Genomic DNA, 12,500 nt, shown 5'->3' with positions numbered 1-12,500 from the left:
ACCCTCTTCTGCTCTCTCAACCACGCTCTTTTTATTTCCACACATCTCTCTTACCCTTACGTTACTTACTCGATCAAACCACCTCACACCACACATTGTCCTCAAACATCTCATTTCCAGCACATCCATCCTCCTGCGCACAACTCTATCCATAGCCCACGCCTCGCAACCATACAACATTGTTGGAACCACTATTCCTTCAAACATACCCATTTTTGCTTTCCGAGATAATGTTCTCGACTTCCACACATTCTACAAGGCTCCCAGAATTTTCGCCCCCTCCCCCACCCTATGATCCACTTCCGCTTCCATGGTTCCATCCGCTGCCAGATCCACTCCCAGATATCTAAAACACTTTACTTCCTCCAGTTTTTCTCCATTCAAACTTACCTCCCAATTGACTTGACCCTCAACCCTACTGTACCTAATAACCTTGCTCTTATTCACATTTACTCTTAACTTTCTTCTTTCACACACTTTACCAAACTCAGTCACCAGCTTCTGCAGTTTCTCACATGAATCAGCCACCAGCGCTGTATCATCAGCGAACAACAACTGACTCACTTCCCAAGCTCTCTCATCCCCAACAGACTTCATACTTGCCCCTCTTTCCAAAACTCTTGCATTCACCTCCCTAACAACCCCATCCATAAACAAATTAAACAACCATGGAGACATCACACACCCCTGCCGCAAACCTACATTCACTGAGAACCAATCACTTTCCTCTCTTCCTACACGTACACATGCCTTACATCCTCGATAAAAACTTTTCACTGCTTCTAACAACTTGCCTCCCACACCATATATTCTTAATACCTTCCACAGAGCATCTCTATCAACTCTGTCATATGCCTTCTCCAGATCCATAAATGCTACATACAAATCCATTTGTTTTTCTTTTATATATATATATATATATATATATATATATATATATATATATATATATATATATATATATATATGTATATATATATTCCTATGAGTCCACGGGGAAAATGAAACACGAAAAGTTCCCGTGGACTCATAGGAATATCTTGATCACGCGCAAAATTGTGATCCTTTCCAACATATATATATATATATATATATATATATATATATATATATATATATATATATATATATATATATATATATATATATTTTTTTTTTTTTTTTTTTTTTTTTTTATACTTTGTCGCTGTCTCCCGCGTTTGCGAGGTAGCGCAAGGAAACAGACGAAAGAAATGGCCCAACCCCCCCCCCCCCATACACATGTACATACACACGTCCACACACGCAAATATACATACCTACACAGCTTTCCATGGTTTACCCCAGACGCTTCACATGCCTTGCTTCAATCCACTGACAGCACGTCAACCCCTGTATACCACATGACTCCAATTCACTCTATTTCTTGCCCTCCTTTCACCCTCCTGCATGTTCAGGCCCCGATCACACAAAATCTTTTTCACTCCATCTTTCCACCTCCAATTTGGTCTCCCTCTTCTCCTCGTTCCCTCCACCTCCGACACATATATCCTCTTGGTCAATCTCTCCTCACTCATTCTCTCCATGTGCCCAAACCATTTCAAAACACCCTCTTCTGCTCTCTCAACCACGCTCTTTTTATTTCCACACATCTCTCTTACCCTTACGTTACTTACTCGATCAAACCACCTCACACCACACATTGTCCTCAAACATCTCATTTCCAGCACATCCATCCTCCTGCGCACATCTCTATCCATAGCCCACGCCTCGCAACCATACAGCATTGTTGGAACCACTATTCCCTCAAACATACCCATTTTTGCTTTCCGAGATAATGTTCTCGACTTCCACACATTTTTCAAGGCTCCCAAAATTTTCGCCCCCTCCCCCACCCTATGATCCACTTCCGCTTCCATGGTTCCATCCGCTGACAGATCCACTCCCAGATATCTAAAACACTTCACTTCCTCCAGTTTTTCTCCATTCAAACTCACCTCCCAATTGACTTGACCCTCACCCCTACTGTACCTAATAACCTTGCTCTTATTCACATTTACTCTCAACTTTCTTCTTCCACACACTTTACCAAACTCAGTCACCAGCTTCTGCAGTTTCTCACATGAATCAGCCACCAGCGCTGTATCATCAGCGAACAACAACTGACTCACTTCCCAAGCTCTCTCATCCCCAACAGACTTCATACTTGCCCCTCTTTCCAGGACTCTTGCATTTACCTCCCTTACAACCCCATCCATAAACAAATTAAACAACCATGGAGACATCACACACCCCTGCCGCAAACCTACATTCACTGAGAACCAATCACTTTCCTCTCTTCCTACACGTACACATGCCTTACATCCTCGATAAAAACTTTTCACTGCTTCTAACAACTTGCCTCCCACACCATATATTCTTAATACCTTCCACAGAGCATCTCTATCAACTCTATCATATGCCTTCTCCAGATCCATAAATGCTACATACAAATCCATTTGCTTTTCTAAGTATTTCTCACATACATTCTTCAAAGCAAACACCTGATCCACACATCCTCTACCACTTCTGAAACCGCACTGCTCTTCCCCAATCTGATGCTCTGTACATGCCTTCACCCTCTCAATCAATACCCTCCCATATAATTTACCAGGAATACTCAACAAACTTATACCTCTGTAATTTGAGCACTCACTCTTATCCCCTTTGCCTTTGTACAATGGCACTATGCACGCATTCCGCCAATCCTCAGGCACCTCACCATGAGTCATACATACATTAAATAACCTTACCAACCAGTCAACAATACAGTCACCCCCTTTCTTAATAAATTCCACTGCAATACCATCCAAACCTGCTGCCTTGCCGGCTTTCATCTTCCGCAAAGCTTTTACTACCTCTTCTCTGTTTATCAAATCATTTTCCCTAACCCTCTCACTTTGCACACCACCTCGACGCCATATATATATATATATATGGCGTCCTAGCTACGTCTCTTCGTTGTATATCAACTGATTTATATTTCTTTCTTGTATCTCCCATGATGATGTGATTATTACACGAAAGTGCACTCAGGAACCTATCGTGTTTCAACTTCCTTGTGGACTCATATGAATATACTTGAGGACACGCAAAACTGTGATCCTTTCCAATATATATATATATATATATATATATATATATATATATATATATATATATATATATATATATATATATATATATATATATATATATAGTATTTCTAACTGGAATAACAGGTAGGGAAATATCTTTATATTTTCCGAAATACCAAATATTTTTCTATTTTTCAACCTTTACAAGTCGTAACGGATTACACACCTCCCTTCCTAAAAAAAGAATATATATATATATATATATATATATATATATATATATATATATATATCATCAGCTGATCTATAACAATACGAACACCTATATAAATTCTCTGGGCTGGTCACATCTTATTCGCAGGCCACGAGAAAATAAACAGTGGTAATAATAGCCACAACCACATTATCCATCCATCATACACTAATGTCTTGTATCATAACTGTCTCTCCTCACCTATCTATCTATCTATCTATCTATCTATATATATATATATATATATATATATATATATATATATATATATATATATATATATATATATATATAATGCTTCTTTTGTGTACGAAAAATACTACAACGGGTGACCATGCAATGGGTTTACCTTGACAGCTCGTCGCACAAACACACTCCAGACTTTTAGGTGTTGCTTCGACACTCGACCTTCTACGTGCAAGAAGGCCAGCTGGGGAGATCTGCCTCACCCACCTGTTAATGAGAAAGGGTAATCACCATTAACAAAAAAAATACGTTCATTCATTTACGATGAAATAGTACTTTAGTCAACAAGTACAGCATTTCTTTACAAGGAAAGTTTTTTTTTTTACATATAATTCTTTTGATATGTTTTATCTGTGTGTCTGGCTATATATATATATATATATATATATATATATATATATATATATATATATATATATATATACATATATATATATATATATATATATATATATATATATATATATATATATATATATATATATTCAAATTTGCTATGCATCTACCTTCTTTTTTCTTTATTTGGGTTTCCTTCTGTACTTATTCTTACCTCATATATATATATATATATATATATATATATATATATATATATATATATATATATATATATATATATATATATATGGTTTCTGGTGGTTGAACTGACGAGACAGGTTTGGGGGATTTAAAGAATTCATAAGCGATTAGTTTTCGAGGATTCCCAGAAGTGGGGTGGGAAAGAGAGAGGCAGAAAAGGAGAAATGAAATGGGGGAGAGTAATAGCTTCTACACACATGAAATATGGAGGGTAACAGGTTCTTGCACACATGAAATAGGGAGGGTAATAGGTTCTACACCCATGAAATAGGGAAAGTAATATGTTCTACACATATGAAATAGGGATGGTAATAGGTTCTTGCACACTACATGAAATAGAGAGGGTAATAGGTTCTACACATATGAAATAGGCAAGGAAATAGGTTCTAGGGTTGCACACACTCAGTGTGCCACTGTCAACTGAAGCGAGGTGGGCAAGCAGACTGGTCGTAATTACAAGAATAATCATCCCTGGCGAAGATGTATTATGTAATGGGTAACGGATAAATGGAGAGCATTTATAATGCACTGGGTAGCGGATAAATGTAGAGGGTATAAAAGACAATCGGAGGAAGAAATACAGAAGATGTATCAAGTGGTCAGGCTATGCACACACACTTCAGCCACTAAGACGGTGGGCCACTTGTGGAGACGTGGTTTCTGGGGATGGCTTTCAAGCCAGCTGTTTCGCTGGGTTATTTGGAGAGTTGAACCCTCTCCTCTGCCAGTATCTATATATATCTATCTATATAGATGCTTTCCTGGCTATCTATATTCATAAGGACATCTCTCTCTCTCTCTCTCTCTCTCTCTCTCTCTCTCTCTCTCTCTCTCTCTCTCTCTCTCTCTCTCTCAAAGCATGTAACATACAGAAAAATTTAGCCACGGACGCAAATAATCTTTTCAAATGTAACCCGAGGACTCATTTGCATATATTCAAAACACCCCCAACTCTTGCTGCTCAACTGTAAGATAACCAAAGATCACACCAGACTGCTTGACTGTAAGATAACCACCAAATATATAACCATGCTGCTCGACTGTAAGATAACCAAAGATATCACCATGCTGCTTGACTGTAAGATAACCAAAGATATCACCATGCTGCTCGACTGTGAGATAACCAAAGATATCACCATGCTGCTCGACTGTGAGATAACCAAAGATATCACCATGCTGCTCGACTGTGAGATAACCAAAGATATCACCATGCTGCTCGACTGTGAGATAACCAAAGATATCACCATGCTACTCGACTGTGAGATAACCAAAGATATCACCATGCTGCTCGACTGTAAGATAACCACCAAAGATATCACCATGCTGCTCGACTGTAAGATGATAACCAAAGATATCACCATGCTGCTCGACTGTAAGATAACCACCAAAGATATCACTATGCTGCTCGACTGTAAGATAACCAAAGATCACACCAGACTAGCCCTGCCGGTGTACCCATGACGCCTCCTCGTAACCAAGCCAAGATCACTCCACACCAACGCAAGGACTTTGACCCCACATTGCCTCACTAAGATAACTACCATCGCACCACCACAGCTGCCCCTGGGAATGTGCCACATACTGCCCAAGTTAGAGAACCAAGATAACACAGGAGCAGCGCTGGAAATATGCCCCACACTAACTCGCTAAGATCACACACGAAGGCAGCTCTGAGAACGCAGCCAACCCTGCCTCTTGTAATATAACCAAGAGAACCCAAAGAATGCGCTCTCTGGTATGGCCTCCAAGATAACCAAGATCACACGTAAGAAGCCCTAAGGATCCGCTCTCTGGTATGGCCTCCAAGATCACCAAGATCACACGGGAGAAGCCCTAAGGATCCGCTCTCTGGTATGGCCTCCAAGATAACCAAGATCACACGGGAGAAGCCCTAAGGATCCGCTCTCTGGTATGGCTTCCAAGATCACACGTAAGGAGCAGCCCTAAGGAATATGGCCATAAATACGGCATTCGGAGGGCCTGCCTTGCACACGGCCATACACCACACACGGCACGCGACGCCACTGTAATTACACGGGCGATTTATGGCCACTGGGGGAAAATGGCCCTTAGTGACTGCTTACTTTGTTGTTCTTGTTGTTCTTGTTGCTGGATTTGTTTGTTGCTTTGCGGGTGAATGTAGCTTTGGTGTCTTTGTAAACCCTCTCTACCTCGATCCAGTTCTAAAAAAGACAAATATATATCCATCCATGCTTGTATCACTCGCTGTTTCCTCAACCTCGATACAGTTCTAATATATATATATATATATATATATATATATATATATATATATATATATATATATATATATATATATATCCATCCATGGTTGTATCACTTGCTATTTCCCCATCCACTTTAATTGCCATCATCCACTACCCTTATATTATTAAAAAAAAAAAAAAGAATTAACGTCTGTCGTAACGTACAGCGTCATGAAAGAATTTACGTCAGTCGTAACGTACAGCGTCAAATTTACGTCTGTCGTAACGTACAGCGTCCTGGAAGAATTTACGTCTGTCGTAACATACAGCGTCAAATTTACGTCTGTCGTAACGTACAGCGTCTTGGAAGAATTTACGTCTGTCGTAACGTACAGCGTCATGTTTGCGACACACGTTCGAGAACTTGTGAAGGAATCAAGCGTCAAGGGATTAAAGACCGCTTAACAGGATCCGACTCCGTTTACGACAGGCATCTAACACGATTTCTGGTCGGGGTGTAAGAGCGTCCAGCGCCGGCGTAACATGGTTAACAAGGTGTAAGTTACCTTACAACAAGGTTCCTAGTTTCGCTATAGCGGAATCTAGAGTGTCGTTATAGCAAGGTTTCTAGTGTCGTTATAGCGAAATATATAGTGTTGTTATAACAAGGTTTCTAGTGTTATTATAACGAAATCTATAGTGTTGTTATAACAAGGTTTCTAGTGTTAATATAACGAAATCTAGAGTGTTGTTATAACAAGGTTTCTAGTTTCATTATAACGAAATATATAGCGTTGTTATAACAAGGTTTCTAGTGTCATTATAGCGAAATGTACAGTGTTGTTATAACATGGTTTCTAGTGTCATTATAACGAAATCTAGAGTGTTGTTACAACAAGGTTTCTAGTGTCATTATAGCGAAATATACAGTGTTGTTATAACATGGTTTCTAGTGTTATTATAACGAAATCTATAGTGTTGTTATAACAAGGTTTCTAGTGTTAATATAACGAAATCTAGCGTGTTGTTATAACAAGGTTTCTGGTGTTGTTCTAACAAAGTCTATATTGACTTTTAACAAGGTCTCTCGTGACATTGTAACAAAGTCAGTTGTGTTGTTATAACAGGTCTTATGACAACAGAAATTCATTAACAACACAGATCTAGTGTTTCATTACAACCCAGTTTCAGTATCTCGCTATAATCAGTTTCGTAAAGTCGTTATAACTGAGTTTCACTATCAAATAGTCAACACTGCTTTAAACTCTTAAATGTCTGTATCTACAACCAAAAAATTTCACCGGCATTATAACAAGAAATGAACGGAATTATGACCCAAAATTCTCGGCATTATAACAAGAAATGAACGTATTCATGACCCAAAATTCCCGGCATTATAACAAGAAATGAACGGAATTATGACCCAAAATTCTCGGCATTATAACAAGAAATGAACGTAATCATGACCCAAAATTCCCGGCATTATAACAAGAAATGAATGTAATTATGACCCAAAATTCCCGGCATTATAATAAGAAATGAACGTAATCATGACCCAAAATTCCCGGCATTATAACAAGAAATGAATGTCATTATGACCCAAAATTCCCGGCATTATAACAAGAAATGAACGTAATCATGACCCAAAATTCCCGGCATTATAACAAGAAATGAATGTAATTATGACCCAAAATTCCCGGCATTATAACAAGAAATGAACGTAATCATGACCCAAAATTCCCGGCATTATAACATGAAATGAACGTAATCATGACCCAAAATTCCCGGCATTATAACAAGAAATGAACGTAATCATGACCCAAAATTCCCGGCATTATAACAAGAAATGAATGTCATTATGACATTATAACGAACTACAATTCAGTGAAGACAAACTCCCAATAACTGCCATCACAACCCCAAGCGCCCAGTTCGTCTTCCAGGTAATGAATGACGGGAGGTGAAGTTCCTTCATCCTGGGGATTGAAACTTGGCTAAGCTTGGAAAAATTCCACGTTACGAAAACAGCCGGGGAAACCATTTGCGTCGGAAGCCCCCCCAGCTAAGCTTTCTTCTCTCATGCTCCGGCCCAGCTAAGCCCTCTTCTCCTGTGTTCTCCATTAAGGGAAGGGAAATTTGTATCTGAAAGTTATTTCGAGAAGTTTTTCCTTTTCTCTCTGAGTTACAAGTTACCTCAGCGACCCAAATTACCCTACTCTTTCCACAAGTTTGGAGTTTGACTAATGAAAAGTGGATGTATATCATCTGTATCCCGTTTTCGTTACACGTAAAAAAAAAGAAGAGAGAAAACGATAAACTGATATACCTGTCTATATACATGATTATGCAAATTCTAAAACTTCAAAGTTTAGATTGAAATTACAAGGATAAAATTCGTTCCAAAAAAAAAGAAATAAAAAAACAGGATGCCTCAAAGGGGAAAAGATAAAATGTTTGGCGCGTACAGAGACGGTCTTACTGTCACTATAAACACATCTCTGTGCACTGACGTCTGTCTGTCTGTCTGTCTCTGTCTGTCACAGACTCTGTAAGACTCTGGAAGTGGGAGGAGGAGGAGGAGGAGGGGGGGGTCTACACCTTCGATAGTGGGAAGGGTGTATGCGTATGCATGTACTATTACTACTACAACTATTACTACTACTACTACTAGATCTACTACTACTACGACTATTACTGCTACTACTAGATCTACTACTACTACTACTACTACGACTATTATTACTTTCGTTAGCAAGGTAGCGTTAAGGACAGAGGACTGGGCCTCTGAGGGAATATCCTCACCTGGCCCCCTTCTCTCTTCCTTCTTTTGGAAAATTAAAAAAAATTGAGAGGTGAGGATTTCCAGCCCCCCGCTCCCTCCCCTTTTAGTCGCCTTCTACGACACGCAGGGAATACGTGGGAAGTATTCTTTCCCCCCTATCCCCAGGGATATTATTACTACTACGACTATTACTACTACTACTAGACCTACTACCAATACTACTTCTACGAATAACAGTAATAATAGTAGTAATAATAATAATAATAATAATAATAATAATAATAATAATAATAATAATAATAATAATAATTCAAATACTTCAGGTACGGAGACCATGCATTAATACCAACAGTGGGGTTAAGAGGGGAGAGGTTACACTGGGTGGATGCAAGTATTATGCTTCCAGTGGGTATACGTACATGTGTCTGTGTGTGTATACGCGAGGGTGTATGTGTAATTACCAATTTGTAATTACCTCCATGTACTGTATGGGGAGGGAGTTTTACACTCGTGGGTCCCCATCTCTTGAACATGAATATCATACAATTTTTTAACATCTGTGTGTGTATATATATATATATATATATATATATATATATATATATATATATATATATATATATATATAAAGTGGCATGAGCAATTAGTCGTCTATGTACTTCACAACAATGTATCCCAACATAAATAAGATACGCTTCTTCAATAGCCATTTTTTTTTTAGCTAACTGTAGCCATCAAATTCTAAGGAGAGTCGACAACAGGGAAAGGGGGGGGGAGCTCAGAACATGTCAGCGTCCTTAACTTGCACTAGAGAATATTTAAACATCTCCACAACACGTACCCTTTTCAGCTTCCCATCCACGGACCTCAAAGCAACACACTAAGACTCACCTCTCGGTGTTTCCGTTGCCATATTAAGAGAACGGCTCTGTTTCGTGGCGTTGGAGAAACCCATTTGATTTTCCACCGGTTTCTTGCGCACTGCTGGCGGTGGGCGAATAATCATTCTCTCCCCCCAACCCCAACTCCCCCTGGAGTCGTTGGGAGAAGGACGCGGTTAAGAGGTTAATTGCTCGTTCCAGGGCAATTATTTCTATGAAGGGGTTTGGGGGGTGGAGGGAAGGTGGAGGGAGGGGTGGAGAGGTATGAGCCATCATCTTCTTGTAAATCGGCGCTAGGGGGAGGGGGGTTTGACTGTGGGGGGGGGGGTGGAACCACTCATTTCCGCGGTGTGTTGTGATTTACATAATTGTACATCGTGAATAAAGCGACGGAGGATTTCAGTCAGTACGTCACCCCAAGCGAAGGTTCAAACCTTTTTCGAAGTGGTGAGTAAGGATGGTCTAGAAAAAAGGGGTGGGCCATCCATTATACATGTGGCTTTTCTTGTTTCCCTCGTCTACTCTATCTATCTGAGTGTGACATGGCACGGTCATGACACGGTCCAATCACAGTCACCTCTTCTGGGTATGAGATAAAGAAAACGGGAGGTGATCCGAGTTCCCTCGGGTTATGGTAGACCCGAGTCATAGTAAGTGGAAGGAGGGAAAGACGAAAGGAGGAAGGGAATTCAACAGCTTCGCTGGTCGAGCGCAGGAGGGGGGAAAAAACAAGAAAAATAGTATGATAACGGTCAAGCCTCGTGTGACTGACTGGTCCCCACACACACGTAAACTAGTGGAAGCGGCAACCACGCGTGCGCCTCGGGTGCGAAAGCTGTTGTTGCGTTGGTGGGGACACACACACACGCGCGCGCAGGCACAGCTCACCAGACCAGTGGCTGCATATCAACTCTCTCTCTCTCTCTCTCTCTCTCTCTCTCTCTCTCTCTCTCTCTCTCTCTCACACACACCCTTACCTCGACTTAGGTACCCTTTCTCTGTAATTTTGCGTGGGGGGGGGGGGATTTAGGGGGGAGGGGGGAAGCTTTTAAAAGCTCACATATTACAAATTTACCCTCGCCATTGTGTTTTCGCTCACGGGAGTGTGTGTGTGTGTGTGTGTGTGTGTGTGTGTGTGTGTGTGTGTGTGTGTGTGTGTGTGGACCCAGGGTCATTAACATACTCCTAGCCAAAAGCTTCGCTATTACCATCTGGATGCGTACTAATAAGACTTAACATTGTAAGCGCCTCTGAACCACAGAATAGCAATACCTCTTGTTAACAAGCAGTTCCCTTACCTAACAGGATCACGGGGCTATTGTTGAAATGAGTTTCCCCAAAGTCTTTTTATCTTTTTTGGCTGTTTGCGTCACGACGCAAAGGTGACGGACGTCAACTTCGTTTGCGTCACGACGCAAAGGTGACGGACGTCAACCTTGTTTGCGTCACGACGCAAAGGTGACGGACGTCAACCTTGTTTGCGCCACGACGCAAAGGTGACGGACGTCAACCTCGTTTGCGTCACGACGTACAGGTGACGGACGTCAACCTCGTTTGCGTCACGACGCACAGGTGACGGACGTCAACCTCCTTTGCGTCACGACGCACAGGTGACGGACGTCAACCTCGTTTGCGTCACGACGCACAGGTGACGGACGTCAACCTCCTTTGCGTCACGACGCACAGGTGAAGGACGTCAACCTTGTTTGCGTCACGACGCAAAGGTGACGGACGTCAACCTTGTTTGCGTCACGACGCACAGGCGACGGACGTCAACCTTGTTTGCGTCACAGAAAGAAATGTCACCCCCCCCCCACCCTATCGACGGCTTTCTGTCTGCGTCACATACAAAGGTCCCCCCCCCCACACACATCCACCTTGCTTTTAGGCTGCGTCACATTTGCAACGATACCCGCCAAAAATGTCGTTTATTTGCGTCACTTTACGGATGACGCGCTACAAGCGCCGGGTACTCCAGCCTGTTTTCAGTGGACTGGAAAATCACACACACACACACACAACATACACACACACACACAACACACACACAGAAAAAGAACGCATTATGTGATGACACTCACACAGACAAGAGGACACCCTAGTTGTCTGTTGTAATTGGCTTCACAGATGAGAAAGACAAAACAGAAATCACTTATCAAATGAAATTGATCCTGAAGCGCCACAGACGAGAGAACACAGGGACATGTAACATCACGCTGGTGGCACAGAGTTCTCCGTTCTCGTCTGTTCAACCTGTTCTGTGTATCAAGGTTTAGTTAATTTAGAGCTGATATAAACAAGTCTGTGTGTCTCTCTCTCTGTCTTTCTGTATCTCTCTTTTTCTTTATCTTTTTTTTTCTTCAAATCTTCCTCTTAGTGGTATATATATATATATATATATATATATATATATATATATATATATATATATATATATATATATATATATATATATAT

At 40.8% G+C, this 12,500-nt stretch overlaps 1 protein-coding gene across 3 annotated transcripts in view; it reads right to left on the bottom strand.

Moving 5' to 3' along the window:
- LOC139753812 (uncharacterized) overlaps positions 1-12,500 on the bottom strand; it is a 446,936-nt gene that overhangs the window by 213,517 nt on the left and 220,919 nt on the right. Inside the window, exon 1 of one of the 3 annotated variants that reach the window (XM_071670705.1) lies at positions 3,698-3,797. The exons of the other annotated variants lie outside the window; for them this stretch is intronic. The gene's annotated coding sequence lies outside the window, so the exon portion shown is untranslated. Of the gene's footprint in view, positions 1-3,697; positions 3,798-12,500 lie in introns of those variants that run through there. 3 annotated transcript variants of the gene reach the window in all.

This window comes from Panulirus ornatus, chromosome 15 (assembly GCF_036320965.1).
Source record: "Panulirus ornatus isolate Po-2019 chromosome 15, ASM3632096v1, whole genome shotgun sequence".
Taxonomy (NCBI): domain Eukaryota; kingdom Metazoa; phylum Arthropoda; class Malacostraca; order Decapoda; family Palinuridae; genus Panulirus; species Panulirus ornatus.
The sequence above is the reverse complement of the archived record's forward strand: the minus strand, read 5'-3'. Positions and strand labels throughout refer to the sequence as shown.